This window comes from Rana temporaria, chromosome 10 (genome assembly GCF_905171775.1).
Source record: "Rana temporaria chromosome 10, aRanTem1.1, whole genome shotgun sequence".
Taxonomy (NCBI): domain Eukaryota; kingdom Metazoa; phylum Chordata; class Amphibia; order Anura; family Ranidae; genus Rana; species Rana temporaria.
Genome location: NC_053498.1, coordinates 32655942 through 32673981, shown reverse-complemented (window position 1 = coordinate 32673981; position 18040 = coordinate 32655942).

Below are 18040 nucleotides of genomic sequence, written 5' to 3'. Positions count from 1 at the left end.
AAACACAAAACCTATTTTCATTACATAGTGGGTTGTATGGTCACCAGAGGTGATTGGACACTGGCACAACCAATGAAGACAAGTTCCCTTCCATATAACCCCTCCCCTAAGGGAAGTACCTCAGTTTTGTAGCAAAGCAGTAAGGTTCCCATAAGAAGGGGGGACCTCTGTGTCCCGTGGTATATGCCAAGAAAAGGATTTTACAGGTAAGCGGTTATTAAACATCCTATTTTATTTATCGTACACCACAGGACACAGAGCCTCTATTCATTACATAGTGGGACATCCCAGAGCAATGCTCAATGAAGGGTGGGAGACACAGATCCAGGCAGGCCGTTAACAGACAAGAAGCCCTAGACCGCTGCCTGCAGCACACTACACCCGAAGGCAGAATCCTCATGTCCTCTTACATCTATTTGATAGAATTTGGTAAATGTATGGACTGAAGACCAAGTTGCAGCTTTACAGATCTGAGCCATCGAAGCCTGGTGATGTACTGCCCATGAAGCACTTATTGCCCTGGTCGAGTGCGCCTTAACAGAAAAAGGAGGAATCTTGTTCCTTAAACCATAAGTTGAATAATTACTTTTTTTGGATTTTGATGCCGCTTGGCCCTTCCTGGGACCACCTGGCACAATAAACAAATCTGTTTTGCGTATCTGGGCAGTTGCCCGCAGATAAACTTTTACTGCTCTCACTACATATAGAGAGTTTTTTTTTGCCAGTGTCTAAGGTGTTGGACGCTTTTAGAATGTGCTGAAGGAAGTTCTACCAAAGAGGCCCATCCTGGATCTAAGATCTCTCAATCGGTTTCTGAACATTCGCCATTTCTGAATGGAGATGATTCGATCCGTGGTCGCCACCCTACAAGGCAGAGAATTCTTGGCGTCTATAGACATCAAGGACGCATATTTTACATGTGCCTTTCCTCACCAGAAGTTTCTAAGGTTTGCGGTAGAACATAAGCCACTTCCAGTTTGTGGCTCTGCCCTTGGGCTTGGCAACCGCGCCCAAGTATTTACAAAGGTGCTGGCCACGCTGTTGGCAAAGCTGAGGGCAAAAGCTGAGGGCACGGGGCATAGCGGTGACAGCCTACCTAGAAGATCTACTTGTGATAGATCAGTCAGTGGCAGGATTAGATCACGCAGTGCTCAATACAGTAAAATACAATACAGTAAAATACAGGCTCAAGAGGAAGTTGGACAACTTTTGTTTCCAGGACGAGAGATACATTGGCCTACGAAACGGATGCTCTGATAATTCCTTGGAATCAGTTTTCACTGGTCTATGCATTTCCTCCAAACCCTCTCTTACAGAGAGATTGCTGTGCAAGATCAAGAAGGAGGGAATACCAGTACTCCAATTGGCCCAGGTACGCCGAGATCATAAAGATGGTGGTAGGAAGACCTTGGGTGCTTCCACTACGTCACGACCTGATATCACAGGGTCCAGTGTTCCATCCTTTTTTACAGAAGCTAAATTTGACGGTCTGGCTACTGAGACCCACATTTTGAAGAAACAAGGGATCTCTGGTCCAGTTTTTTCTACACTCATTAATGCTAGAAAGCCAGCCTCCAGGCTTATCTACTACAGAGTCTGGAAGGCGTATGTTTCCTGGAGTGAATCCAGAGGGTGGAATCCTCAAAAGTATACTAGAAGTAGGATTCTTGCCTTTTGCCAATTAGTAATGGATATAAAATTAGCCCTCAGTACCATCAAGGGTCAAATTTCAGCTCTATTAGTCTTTTTTCAGAGACCGTTGACATCTCATTCCCTAGTTCAGACTTTCATTCAGGGAGAACTGTGGATAAATCTGCCAGTTAAGTCTCCCTTATGTACCTGGGATTTGAACTTCGTATTGTCAGTCATGCAAAAGCAACCTTTTGAACCAATCCGCCATATTCCTTTGATTCTTTTGAGCAGGAAATTTGTCTTTTTGATTGCCATCTCTTCTGCTAGAAGAGTGTCAGTTAGCTTTTTCTTATAAAGAGCCTTATTTAATTTGTCACACAGACAAAATTCTACTACGCCCCCATCCTACCTTTCTTCCAAAGGTGGTGTAAGTGTTTCATTTAAATCAAAACATTGTTTTTCCTTCCTTTTTTCCTGAACCACGGACAGCGGGGGGAAAAGTTATTGAACTCTCTATATGTAGTGAGAGCAGTAAAAGTTTATCTGCAGGCAACTGCCCAGATACGCAAAACAGATTTGTTTATTGTGCCAGATGGTCCCAGGAAGGGCCAAGCGGCATCAAAATCCAAAAAAAGTAATTATTCAACTTATGGTTTAAGGAACAAGATTCCTCCTTTTTCTGTTAAGGCGCACTCGACCAGGGCAATAAGTGCTTCATGGGCAGTACATCACCAGGCTTCGATGGCTCAGATCTGTAAAGCTGCAACTTGGTCTTCAGTCCATACATTTACCAAATTCTATCAAATAGATGTAAGAAGACATGAGGATTCTGCCTTCGGGTGTAGTGTGCTGCAGGCAGCGGTCTAGGGCTTCTTGTCTGTTAACGGCCTGCCTGGATCTGTGTCTCCCACCCTTCATTGAGCATTGCTCTGGGATGTCCCACTATGTAATGAATAGAGGCTCTGTGTCCTGTGGTGTACGATAAAGAAAATAGGATGTTTAATAACCGCTTACCTGTAAAATCCTTTTCTTGGCATATACCACGGGACACAAAGGTCCCCCCTTCTTATGGGAACATTACTGCTTTGCTACAAAACTGAGGTACTTCCCTTAGGGGAGGGGTTATATGGAGGGGAACTTGTCTTCATTGGTTGTGCCAGTGTCCAATCACCTCTGGTGACCATACAACCCACTATGTAATGAATAGAGGCTCCGTGTCCCATGGTGTACAATAAAGAAATAATATTTTTAATAACATACAGAAGAAATCAACAAATAACCAATTCCAAATTCATCTACTTTTTATGCAAACAAATATGAAGTCCAAAATCTCTCACCCCAAAACATTGGGTGGCTGTGCCCAATTACTCTACTGCACACGACAACATACCACGTCAAACGTGTACTGATTTTGCAGTACATTTTTCTTCTATCAATTCAATTAGAACATTATAAGGTTTGCTTGGCCATTATGTGCAGAGAGTACCAATTTCTTCACATGTTTTTGGCTCCTGCAATCATCAAGACCCCTTTACCAGTTAGTGATATTTTACTATTATTTTATTTATTTAAGAAAAAAAAAAAAAAATTGTTGGTCCTTATCCTAAAATTACTGTAAAGGCTGTTGTGGGTGAACTTTATAGTTAAAAATTTGGTGTGTAAACCTTAAAAGCTGATCACATACATTCAGGGCTGGGACAAGGGGTGGGCCCTTGGCGCAGCAGAGCAAAGGGACAGGGAATGGACACATGGCAGTAAACCCATTCTAAGACATGCATTAATGAGGGAGGGGGCGCAATTCCACATCCTTGTCCTGGGAACTAGAGAAACCTGTCCTGGGACTGCATACGTCGAGGGTGGTTGGATGTGTAGATACCAGCCTGTAGGGTTCTTTAACCACTTCAGCCCCGGAAGAATTTACCCCCTTCCTGACCAGAGCACTTTTTGCGATTCGGCACTGCCTCGCTTTAACTGACTTTTGCGCAGCCGTGCGACATGGTACCCAAACAAAATTGATGTCATTTTTTTCCCACAAATAGAGCTTTCTTTTGGTGGCATTTGATCACCTCTGCGGCTTTTATTTTTTGAAGAGCGACAATTTAAAAAAAAAAAAAAAAAAAAAAAGCAATATTTTTTTCTTTTTGCTATACATATCCCCAGAAAATACAATACAATACAATACAATACAATACAATACTATATATATATATATATATATATATATATATATATATATATATATATATATATATATATATATATATATATATATATATATATATATATATATATATATACACACACATACATATATATATATATATATACATACATATACACATATACATACATATACACACACACATACACACACATAAAAAAATACTCTCTCCGTGTAGGATGATATGTATTCTTCTAGATATTTTTGGTAAAAAAAAAAAAAAAAAACGCAATGGGCTAGATTCACAGAGAGATACAACGGTGTATCTCCTGATACGCCGTCGTATCTCTGACTTAGGCCGGTCGTATCTATGCGCAGGGCCAGATTAAGAACATCATGGGCCTGGTGCTGAGGATTTTGGTGGGGCCTTTTAGGCTGCATTCACACCTCCGCGACAAGTAACGCCGCGTACGCGGCGTATTTTGCCGCTAATAGTGTAACTTTTTTTTTACAAATCCTTCCTATTGCTTTGTATGGCCGAACGCCAATGCCGCCTGAAAAAAAGGGTCCGGGACTTTTTTTCATGCCGCAGGTGTACGGCGTCTATGAGATGTGAACCATCTCATAGACAGCAATGGGAATTCTCCCCTCCAGCGGCACGAGCGGCCGGCGTCGGGCGTTTTGTGGCAGAGGTGTGAATGGGGTGTAATAAATAATAAATAAATGCGTGGGAATGACATGAACGCAGCCCAGCCAAGGCAAGTGACCAAAGGCACAGAACCCAGAAGGAAGACCGGGTGAAGATGGAAGCGCCCGGGCCTCGCCTGATTCATCACAGCGCAGCACTGGAGGGCTCAGTCTGAAAATTGAAGTGTACACTAATGTGCTAATATGCTGTGCATACTTGTACGTTGTGGCATAACCTACCCCAGGGCCTCTAAAAAGTAGTAATGTCAGGAAAGTTTACTACCGCTTTATTATCACAGGATCCCAGGAGCCTCTCATGGGGCCCCCTACTGACCCGGTGGACGGTGGCCCTTGGGCAGTGCCTAAGTGCACAGTTGCCAACATTTAAAAAATATTTTCAGGGCCACTTTTTTATATAAGTGCTATATTTAGAGTAGCTGAGATCCCCGATGTTCCTCTATACATCATAGTAGTAATCACAAAATTAAATGAGTACTAATAATGGGGCAGAACAAATATTCCTTTAGTTGAACTAACAAAAGTGTGTCCATTCTAGAGCTGGTAACATTGAGGATATTCAGTATAATTTTAAAGAACTGTTTTTGTGGGTAAGCGACATAGGGGAGGAGTATGGACGGTATATAAGTGGGAAGTATGTGCAGGTGAGGGAGAGGAATGTGGAGGGTCTAACAGTGGGCACTATGTACAGGAGAGGAGTACAAAGGGTACGGAAAAAAGCACTATGTACAGGAGAGGAGTGTGAAGGGTATGACAATGGGCAGTATGTACAGGAAGAGTGAGGGGGTATGACAGAGGGTAGTACGTACCAGAGAGAAGTGTGGAGGGTATGATGGGGCAGTATGTACAGGAGAGGAGTGTGGAGGGTATGACAGTGGGCAGTATGTACAGGAGAGGAATGTAGACGGTATGATAGTGGGCTCTATGTATAGGAGAGGAGTGTGGAGGGTATGACAGTGAACACTATGTATAGGAGAGGAGTGTGGAGGGTATGACAGTGAGCAGTATGTACAGGAGAGGAGTGTGGAGGGTGCGACAGTGGGCACTAAGTACAGGAGAGAAGTGTATGACAGCAGGCACTATGTACAGGAGAGGAGTGTGAAGGGTATGACAGTGGGCGCTATGTATAGGAGAGGAGTGTGGAGGGTATGACAGTGGGCACTATGTACAGGAGAGGAGTGTGTAGGGTGTGACAGTGGGTACTATGTATAGGAGAGGAGTATGGAGAGTATGACAGTGAGTACTATGTACAGGCGTGGAAGGATATTTAGGGACTGAGTAGTGGTTAAGCGGGTCATACATGGATTGAAATTACGCCAATTATGCAGAGACCAGCCATAGTCAATCTATGTATGGTCTAGCTGGTTTTACACAAGTCAATCTATTAATCAACTTGAGTACAACCAGCCTGTTTTTTTTTTTTCTTAAAACAATCAGTGCTGCCAGCTAAAGTTAGCAACACTGATCATTGTACGCACTGGCAGAACACAATAACACTGCAGGAGTGATTCCCCCATCCACAGGTCAGCAGGTGAGAGGGTGTGTGGGGACAGGCTGGGGAGAGATACTAGCCAGTGGCTGGGTAGGCACTGGTAGTATCAGAGCCAGATACACACAGGTTACATACGCCACGATCGTTAGAGCGAGAACAATAATTCTAGTACTAGACCTCCTCTGTAACTCTAAACATGTAACCTAAAAAAATGTAAAGCATCGCTTAGGATACCAAAAAAAATGTGCTAACTTAACTAACTAACTGTTTTTTTAATGAATGAAACATTTTTTTCCAAAAAAACATGTTTGAAAAATTGCTGCGCAAATACCGTGCTAGAGCTGCACAATTAATCGTTAAAAATATCGTGATCTCGATTCAACCCCCCTGACGATCTCCAATGCAGAGTTTGCTGATTCTTTCATATAACAAGCGGAGAGACTTTCAGCTGTCAAAAGAAAATATCTGGGCAGTCTGCCAAGTTTTTAACTGGAAACATTGTAACTGACACTTCCTTCTTAGATCAAAGGGATACACTTCTGTGTGTAAAGAACAAATCTGGGCAGTCTGCGAAGTTTGTAAACAAAATGAAACATTGTAACTAACTAACATTGTAACTAAATTTAACCACTTAAAGTCCAACACTTGTTTCTTAAGTTAGAAAGCAATATTATTTGCTAGAAAATTACTTGGAACTGCCAAACATTATATATATTTTAGCAGAGACTCTAGGGAATACAGTGGCTGTTGCTGCAATATGTTATGTCACACTGCATTTTCCCACTTCAATGAATAATAAAAACCATAAAAACAAAACAGTGAAGTTAGCCCATTTTTTTTTGTTTTAATGTGAAAGATGATGTTACGCCGCAACAATCGTGAGAGAATCGTGATCTATCTTCTAAGCAAAAAAATTGCAATTCTCATTTTAGCCAGAATCGTGCAGCTCTGTACCCTGCAACATAAAAAGTGCAAAGACCAACATAGAGTAATTTTCTAGCAAAAAACAAATGATGATTTTTACATGTAGTAGAGAAGTGTCAGAATTGGCCTGGGTGGCAAGGGGTTAATTACCATGAGTAATATACAAATAATTATTATAAGCCCTGTGATCCTATCAGTCTGCTGTAGTGTGTCAGCTTGTATTTATACTGGCCGCTCTGAATGTAGCTTCTGACAGGCTGTGCAAGCAGGCCCGTATCTCCGGAACCATAAATGATAGCCGTCCCATATTTTGACCAGTTGTGGGGTAGCTCTTCCCATGCCTACCCCCAAATGTGGGGTTTCTGTGACCTCTGGTCATTGAGCTACAACCCCCCAAATTCGATCTTAGAAAAAAAAAAAAAAAAATTTTTTTTTTTTTGGGCAAATGGGCCTATCTTGAGAAAGGGGCCTGGAGCTGCAGCTCCATTGTTAATCCGGCCCTGTCTATGCGCCTGATTCATAGAATCAGTTACGCATAGATATGCCTAAGATCCGACAGGTGTAACTGTGTTACACCGTCGGATCTTAACTGCATTTTAAAAATGGCCACGGGGGGCGTTCTCGCTGATTAATATGTAAATCAGCGAGATACGCCAATTCACAAACGTACGCGGGCCTGACGCAGTTTGTTACGACGTTTACGTAGCGGTTTTCCCGGCGTATACTTACCCCTGCTTCTATGAGGCGCAGCCAATGTTAAGTATAGCCTAGTAATAGCGGCGATCTGCGACATTATGGCGGACATATCGGACACTTTTGATGCAATTTTGGGATCATTGTCATTTATACAGGCATCAGTGCTATAAAAATGCACCATTTACTGAGTAAATGACACTGGCAGTGAAGGGGTTAACCACTAAATGTAGGGGGGATGGGGTACCAGTGACATGACATTGATCACTGCTCCCAATGACAGGGAGCAGTAGATCAGTGTCCTGACACAAGGCAGAACAGGGAAATGCCTTGTTCACATAGGCATCTCCCTGTTCTGCAGCTCCGGCGGGATTTTCAACGCAACATAGAGGTACGTTGCATTGCCCACACAAGCCATTCTGCCGACGTATGTTTCGTGAAGCGGTCGTCAAGTGGTTAAAGTGCAAGAATCCTTATGCTCCAGTGTAGTATACAACAACATGTATGTCTGACTGGAGGAAATTACCCTCCAATAACAACAGGACAGAGTTCCCAGAAACCGGGCAGCAAGAACCAAACGTTAGCCAACATCTTCGCTTGGACAGTGGCTGAGCAAATTGGGTCACTATGTGAGAGTACAATGGAGTTCTTGGCATCTTGGAGAAACATGGTGTTTTTAGTAATGTTATCTCTGGGCAGCCAATGCAGGGGAAGCCATAGACATTTCAGCCTGTTCTCCAGAAATGATTGCCAAGCAAAAAAAAAAAAAAAAAAAATAAAAAAAAAAAAAAAAAAAACGTACCTGACTGCAGAGTAGCTACTGAATCTAGAAGTTCTATACAATCAGTTCCTTTGCTGATCAATTTTATTAAAACAGAGATACAAGCCACAAATCGTCAAAACACAAGGTGAGGAACAGTGAGCATGAAACACGAGTAATAAAAAGGCCAACAAGCCCATTTGCTACACCTGGGGAGACGATGCCATGAGTACTAAAAGAGAGATGTCCAAACAGAAGTTGGCTTGATACCAAGAAGAGAATGGTGGTGACCCTTTCCTATAGATTAGAACAAAGAAATGGAATACAGAATAGTGACATACTGGTGATTTTTGTTTCCCCCCTGAGGAGTGCGCAGAGGTCGCTTCCCACCCAGTCAAGTTCCTGGGGGGATCTTGCAAGCATAAGTGCACTACAGCTACATTAACAGCAGTTCCCCTTTGATTAGGGGCGACTGAGAAACTAACAAACAATGTCCCTTTAAGTGCCCTGTTCCTTTGAAAGTGTAATTGATGGCCTACAAGCCAGCTGATAACTAGCTTTTAACGAAAATGTTTTTGCCCATTTTCTGGCATTAGCAATGCATTTAGGAGATTACCATTTCAACAGTGGTAGTGCAGAGAACATGAGCATACGCCTCTGAAGCCAGCCCTAAACCCCAAAATAGAAATCCGCCAAAACTCTCCACTGCAGTGAATCACTTATCGTAATAGGTATGCTGGAATTGGTAAATCAGCAAGGTGGTAAACAGAGGGTCGTCAACTAGATTTGGCAATTTTTCTATTACAAAAATTACCCTCTAGGTTATATACTGTAGCTGCTCATTAATTACGAACTGTGAACGAATATGGGAAAAAAATAGACAAAAATTCATACTATGCAAATTACACAATTAAAGCCCAGCTGAAGCCTTTTTATTTTTACTTCTCAGGCTTTCAAAAATTAGGCTGTAAAGAATATGGCACATTTTATCATCATCTATTTTTTTTTCTGACCGGCTCTCTTCCCCTGGACAATCTCTGGGAGAAGGGCTCCCATTTAACCCTGTTTACCCCCTCCGAGGCAGCCCCACACTCGTTAGCAATCATTTTCCAATCACAGAACGCGAGTAGAAAATTTGAGGGCTGGTAAACGATTATCATTATTATGGTTATTTTTATTATATTAACTTTTCATTTACATACTGAACATAGTTTGTCAGACCGTTCTTTTATCATCATGTTAATTTATGGTATATTACTGATGCTTGATCACTTGAATTAGATAACCATTGTAAGAGATTACATATACTGCACATGCTCAGAGCCATATCCAGAGGTTGTCTATGGCAAAAAGACGCACGAGTGCTGCCAGCATTGCTGCAGAGGTTGAAGGGGTGGGGTGGGGGGGGGGGTTCAGCCTGTCAATGCTCAGACCATACTCCGCACACTGCTTCAAATTGGTCTGCATGGCTGTTGTCCCAGAAGAAAGCCTCTTCTAAAGATGATGCATAAAAAAGCCTGCAAACTGTTTGCTGAAGACAAGCAGACTAAGGACATGGATTACTGGAACCACATCATGTGGTCTAATAAGACCAAAATAAACTTGTTTGGATGGTGTCAGCGTGTGTGGTGGCAACCAGGTGAGGAGTACAAGCATGGTGGTGGGAGTGTCATGGTCTGGGGCTGCATGAGTGCTGCCGGCACTGGGGAGCTACAGTTTATTGAGGGAATCATGAATGCCAACATGTACGGTGACTGAAGCAGACCATGATCCCCCTCCCTTCAGAGACTGGGCCACAGGGCAGTATTCCTACATGATAACGCCCCCAAAAACTCCTCCAAGATGACCACTGCCTTGCTAAAGAAGCTGAGGATAAACGTGATGGACAAGCCAAGCATGTCTCCAGACCTAAACCCTATTGAGCATCTGTGGGGCATCCTCAAAAACGGAAGGGGGAGGACCGCAAGATCTCTTAACATCCACCAGCTCTGTGATGTCGTCATGGAGAAGCGAAAGAGGACTCCAGTGGCAACCTGTGAAGCTCTGGGGAACTCCGTGCCCAAAAGGGTTAAGACAGTACAGGAAAATAATGGTGGCCACACAAAATATTGATACTTTGGGTCCAATTTGGACATTTTCACTTAGGGGTATATTCAATTTTGTTGCCAGCTGTCAAAATGTCAAGTGTGTTGAGTTATTTTGAGGGGACAGCAATATTTACACTGTTCTAAAAGCTGTACACGCACTACTTTACATTGTTGCAAAGTGTAATTTCTTCAGTGTTGTCACATGAAAAGATATAATAAAATATTTACAAAAATGTGAGGGGTGTACTGACTTCTGTGAGAGATAGAGATATATTCTCCCCATTGGAGCTGCTGTAATTTTGGGCGGCGTGTTACCTCGTGGCTCCTCTGAAATCTCTAGGGGCGAGTGATGCGTATGTGCATAAACAGAAGTAAAGGAATGTCCACGACAGGTGCTCTTTTGCTGTGCTCTTTATTACCCAGCCGGGTAAAAACAATAAAACTTTTGAGGAAAGTAAAAGTTGAAAGGAGGAAGGAGGAAGGATAGCAGATTCAGGCGTGATGATAGGGAAACAGTCCTGCTCCCAACGTAACACTTCTCTGCCCCATTCCCGCCAGAGTGGGTTCAGTGTACCCGGACAGGCCTCTCTCACTGACCTGGCAGCCGGAGTATCACTCGGACAATTATAGGAATAAGTCTCTGCCACAGACCCTCCTTGCTGGACTTGGGAGAAAGTCTCTGCCACAGACCCCTCTCAAAGAGCCTCAGAAGATACCCCTGCCACAGGTCCCCTCTGGGTAGAATTCTTGTAGATATGCCTCCTTGGTTGAGTGATGTCTGGATCTCCCTCAACTTGTCGCCCAGGTACCAACTGACAGGTGATCAGTCCCGCAGTGTCCGGCTACCTGTGATCCCTGGTGGTTTCGTCCAAGCCCTATTGGATCGCCAGCCTCTCAATAGCGCTCCTCAGACCGACTCCGCACCGAACAGCATGGGATCTTCAAAAGAGGGAACCCAGTCGCTCACTGGATCCCCATTGCTGGTTCAGATGCTCCGGGCCAACATGGTCCCAGAACCAGGAACACTGCGTGGCACGCACGCCCTGGCCAGGTAGGCCATAGTGCCGAGGCGCCGTGATGTGGCCACCCTAAAGGTGGGTGTCACACTGGACGAAGAAGACCCAGAACCAATGGCGTCTGTCCATAAATACCCCTCCCCAGCAGGCACAGCGAGGACAAACACTCGTGATTGGCTGCTGGGAAGAGTACCCAAACCTCGACTCCACTGCTGCCACCTGCAGCACCGGAGTTGGAAGAACACCCCGATACAGCAGAATGACCCACAGCACAGCCAAGCTGAGACAGAGACCCTATTCTCACACCCAACAATCAGGATCAGAGTCTAACTATACAGGCTGGCTGGGGCTGGCTGTGGGCTTGACTGATGAGCAGGAGATGATCAACAGATGAGCCACTGTGGAACGATGGGTTCTGGCAATTAACCGACAGCTGAGCAACCTGAGCACAGAGAAGGAAGGACTGAGAGCCCAGCTCTGACAATCAGCTTTCATTGGAGTGTTCTAAAGATACTTAAGTCAGAGTAATGCTGGCCATAGAATATTAGCCAGTTCAGCAAGAGACCCCTTGAGATTCTAACCATGTATGGCAGGCTGAATGTACCCAAGTTGAGCGATCGAGTAACTTGGGTACAACCAGCCTGTCGCATTTTAAATGGGATTATTGCTAGCAGCCATTATAGCCACTGCCAGTAATTACTGTGTTCTCCTGGCAGGTACAGCTCCAGCATCCCTGTCCGCTGGGAGAAAACAATCGCTCTATAGGAGGGACTCCCCCAATCAACACTAACTGTGTTGATGGAGGAAATCAAATTATTTTCTTTCCTGCAACCCGTTGAATTATACATTCAAAACTGATTTACCGCACGCGCTATTTGACCGCTTAGTAACCCCTTAGTAGTAAAAACAGATAGAATTTGGCCGTTATGGGTTGCCATTCTGTACAGCAATTGCGGTTTTACCAATTTAATACAAAGATACGGATACATTGTACTACATAAAAAAAAAAAAAAAAAAAAACACCTTATCACAACCAAAATATACATTTTCAACACATAGAACATAGCAGACTTACCCCCAATGTAAACCTAATCTGTATAACCAAGCCTAGCTTGAACCGAATAACTGTAGATCCGAAAATAAAACTCAAATCGCCATGGCAATTGCATGCTATATTGCCAGGACAATAAATACTATTATGGCAATACTAGTAGTGGTGATATAAATATCATATCCAACATTTCATGCATTAAAACATATATGGCCAGATTCACGTAGAGGTGCGTATCTTTAGGTTGGCGCAGCGCATCCCATTTGCACTACGTCGACGTAACATAGTGAGGCAAGTACTGTATTCACAAAGCACTTGCCTCCTAAGTTACGTTGGCGCACCACAAATGGCCCGGCGTAACCCCGCCTAATTCAAAATAGGCAGGTAGGGGGCGTGTTGTATGGTAATGAATCGTGACCCCATGTAAATGAAGCGCCGATCGTACGGCACATGCGCGCGCATGCTCAGAATCACGTCGCAAATACTCATTGCTTTGTGAACGTAACCTACGCCCAGCCCCATTCACGTACGCTTACGCAAACAACGTAAAATACGACGGCTGTTCCGACGTCCATATCTTGCATGGGCTGCGCCATCTTTTTGGTGGTTTATCTTTACGTCGGAAAAACGCCTTACGTAAACAGCGTATCGGGTGCAAGTACGTTCGTGAATAGGCGTATCTTGCTCATTTACATATTCTAGGCGTAAATCAACGTACACGCCCCTAGTGGCCAGCAGAAATATGCAGCTAAGATACGACGGCGTAGGAGACTTACGCCGGTTGTATCTTAGCAACAGAGAAGCGTATCTCAGTTTGAGAATACGCGTAAAGATACAACAGCGCGCATTCAGACTTACACCGGCGTATCTACTGATGCTTGAAAGTTAAAAGTACTGTATAACTAAAGTACTTTTTTTCTATTAGTTTTGGATAGAGTAGGGAATGGTTCAAACACCCTTAATTGTGTTTGTTTTTTAGCTGGTTGTCTCATTGAGGAGATTCACCTTTACTTTCGGTCTTGGAGATACACGAAGAAATTAGAGAACATCTCTTCAAAAGTAAAGGGAACATTCTTAGGCAGCCGACATTGAACTTTAATTTCAGTGCCCACAACAATGGTCTCTAGAACAGAAGAGAGGCACTCTCCTTTGCAAGGACACAGACAGTAATAAAAACCCAAAAGGTTCCAACCCTTCCCTAGTCTATCAAAAATTAAATTTTAACATGTATTATCTCAAACGAGCTCTGTTGGAAGTTTTCTGGACTTGCTGGGTCTGTACTCCTACTTGGACATGATTAGGAGGTTCTTATATGTTGGATTTTTAATCTGGAACATATCAAAGCGTGGGCAAGAATTCCCCAAACTCTCACCCAGAAATTGAAAGGGAGATCTTGCTGATGGAAAGACCCAAAACATGAGACAACAGGCTTGACTTCATCTGTGCCCAAAACATCACTTTTTGGGAACACCCTTTGAAAAGGGGAATTCACTCAATGAGTAGATCCTTGTCAGGGAAGAAACAATAATCAATCTTTATCGGTATCGTCATTTCCCTGCACGCATGCGCGGCGGAACGACGCAACCAAATGGCGCGCACGCATGTGCACTAGCACACGCATAACGTGAGCCCCTGGCTGAGCTATAAAAGCTGATTCATTCCATAAAAGCTGCTTCATTCCACAAGCAAATTGTTGGTTTATCTTTCAGCTTCCTGTGTACTTGTTCCTGCTACCTGCCCCTGCCTGTTGTGACCCGGATTGGCCTTGACCTCCTCCTGGATCGGACACTTGGCTTGCCTTACGGACTCTGCCTCTTGTCTTTGGTTTTTGACCCTCAGCCTGTTCTCGGATCTGCCTTCAGTCTCCTGTGCCTTGACCCTCAAGCCTGTCTTTGGATTTACCTCTGTTCTCCTGTGTTTGACCCTCGGCCTGCCTACAGACTTATCTCTTGTGCTTGACCCTCGGACTGTTCTGGACTCTATTTCTGTTACCCGTTGGGTCTCGGTACCAGCCCGCTCCTGTAGGGCTATATAGCCCCTCTGTGACCTGCACGCAAGACCTACCCAACCTGCTGGTGGCTTGTGCCTCTTTGTGCGATTCACCCTCTGTATCATCTCCATTACCTGCACATGCATACAGCCGCTACCAGGTTGCCTAATCTGACGGAACACCTGCAGTCAGAAGAAGACAGCAGACATCTTACTACACCCAGCTACATCTTGAATTTAACAGTCATTTTAGCAATAAAGTGAGCATATATGCATAAAAAAAATATATGTTGACATCTGTGATGCTTTTTTCAGGTTTAAAGCCTAAAGGTTTAGCGCGGAGCAGTGTGGGGTGTACCAACATGGCCTCCACTACCTTCAAACTGCTTGTGTTCAGCTTCTTTAAAAATGTAACATCAAATCACCATCACAGGTGTCAATATACTATATTTATTTATTGTTTAACTGCACCAATTAATTATTGGGAAACAGATGTGTAAATTGAATCACATTTCATATAAGTCAGTCCTCAATGGATGGAATATGCAATACTGACAACAAATCACCCAATCATTAGTCCATAAAAAAGTCCACAAAATATTTGTATTATTAAATGTTGCAGACTGAGGTCTTAAAAGTGGTTGTAAACCTGTAAATATAAAATTAAATACCTGCAAAACAAAGGCATAATGAGCTAATATGTGTTATTAAATGTTGCAGACTGAGGTCTTAAACCACTCTTATCCTTAATCCAGCACCACAGTGACTTCACACAAGGTAAGTGCCCAACACCGCAATATGTAACGGCTTACCAGATGGCAAGCACAAAAAAGCGTCTGGCTATGACCCAGCCGTGGCCTTTGGCTTGCAATGTTGATGTAAACGACACAGGAACAAGCTGGACGGCTGGATACTTCCGGTGTAATGTACAGTCAATACCGTGGTGTGCAGATGGACCCAAGGAAAGAGATATGGACCATAGCGTAATGACGTCAACGATAAATTTATTTAAAAAATTATATTGCACTTACATGTATATTAAAAAAGGATCGCAACTTTCTATACATCTTTTTTAATATACATGCAAGTGCAAATTTTTTTTTAATAAATGTATCGTTGACGTTATTACGCTATGGTCCATCTCTCTTTCCTTGGGTCCATCGGCACACCACGGTAAGCGGTTACATAGTGCGGTGTTGGGCACTTGCCTTGTGTGAAGTCACTGCAGTGCTGGATTAAGATAAGATAGGATGGTTTAAAGTGGTTGTAAACTCCTTTAAAAAAATTTGCTACAGGTAGGCCTATATTAAGGCTTACCTGTAGCTAGCCTGCATATCTCCTAAACCTGCACGGTTTAGGACAGGGATATGCAATTAGCGGACCTCCAGCTGTTGCAAAACTACAAGTTCCATCATGCCTCTGCCTCTGGGTGTCATGCTTGTGGCTGTCAGAGTCTTGCTATGCCTCATGGGACTTGTAGTTCAGCAACAGCTGGAGGTCCGCTAATTGCATATCCCTGGTTTAGGAGATATCCCCATGTCTTCATGTGCCGAAGTGATCGTGACCAGCTGCTCCCGCGCGCATGCACGGGAGTGACATCATCTCGGAAGGGGGGGGGGTAGAGGATGGCTGTGGGGGCTTCGATCTAAAGTAATACATAATGAGCTAGTATGCTATGCATATTAGCAAATTATGCCTTTGTCTTGCAGGTATTTATTTTTATATTTACGGGTTTACAACCACTTTAAGACCTCAGTCTGCAACATTAAATACAAATATTTTGTGGACTTTTTATATGGACTAATGATTGGGTGATTGTTGTCAGTATTGCATATACCATCCATTGAGGACTGACTTATATGAAATGTGATTCAATTTACACATCTGTTTCCCAATAATTAATTGACACAGTTAAACAATTTCTACTATTTATCTAAGTGTGTATCCGACTATAAGCTGCCTGCCTTTCCATTTGTTTTTAATTTCTTTGTCTAGCGGTTCCCCCCCCCCCCCCCCCTTCCTATATTTATATACGCTCACTTTATTGCTAAAATTACTCTTAAATTGAAGGCATAGCTGGGTGTACCAAGATGTCCGCTGCCGCCTTCTTCTGACTATAGTGTTATGTCAGATTAGGCAGCCTGGTAGCGGGTGTACGCATGCGCAGGTAACCGAAACATCACTTCCGTTGCCTAATCTGACGCGTCGCTGAGTCTGATGGAAAAAGCATGCACTGAGAGGCTGCTCTGCTGCATTATGAACACAGGAGTTTGGGCACCAGAGAATGCAAAGCTTTCTCTAATTTGATGTGGTGGAAAACGCAAGTTGACTACTCCACTTTGGAGGTTATTTACAAAAGGCAAATCCACTTTGCACTACAAGTGCACTTGGAAGTGCAGTCGCTGTAGATCAGAGGGGAATAAAAAAGGAAAATTAACAGCATTTTAGCTTGCACATGATTGGATAATAAAATCAGCAGAGCTTCCCCTCATTTCAGATCTACCCCTCAGATTTACAGCGACTGCACTTCCAAGTGCACTTTGCACTTGTAGTGCAAAGTGGATTTACCTTTCGGAAATAACCCCCTTTGTCCAATCAGAAAACACTTTGCATTCATTCAGAATGCAGCTGGTCTCAGAAGCAAGTGGAAAAATCACAAGAGTAGCGGTCTCTTCTATAGTGATTTCCTGCTTTCAGGGGCTTTGGCTAGGCATGGTATATGCATAGTGTAACATGGGGGACCATTAGCTCTAGTGGTAGATGCGTTTTCTAGTGATTCACTGTAGCCAAGAACTAGATTTTAAGGGCCTGGTAACCCATATTTATTAAAAAGGCAAATAAAGTCCAAAACATATAGGGTTTCCCACGCAGGGGTTCTTCTCCAGCAAATACACAAACAAAAAATTCTAGCCCACCTGGCTCTCTCTTTAGCAGTAGCTCTGCTCTTTATGCTGGTCACACAGACCACAGGCTTCTTCAGTGTAGACGGCTTTACTATAACACCCACAGCTCCACTCTGACCTTAGTCCTCAGGTCGTTTACTGCCTCTTGCAGATACACACACGTGCTCCGACTGCCACCTGCAGCCTCTGACTCCTCAAGACCTGTCTCTCAAGGGGGGGGGGGGGAGATGTCTCCAACTGGGAGCCATTAGGTATTCCCATACCTTCATTATAAGGCGTGTGTTCACCTGAGCACACACCCTGCTAGTCCTCCACAAAACCTTGACACAGCGTTGGATATTCCGTCCCACCCAAGACACTGTGGAATCTCCCAACTATAGAGCCCTATCCAGGTATACCAAAAATATGTGGAAAGCTGCAACAGCATTTTCTCTACTCCACAGCTACACTCTGTAGTCCTGCACTGAGCCAATGTGCATGCTCTGGGTCCTTTATCACCAATTTTCCAGTGACAACATCTCATACTGTCACAATGGTTACATTCATCCAAGCTGGAGCAATGTAACCATGTATAAAATATCCATAACCGGAATTCATATTTAAAATACTTTACTCCCCTCATATGCT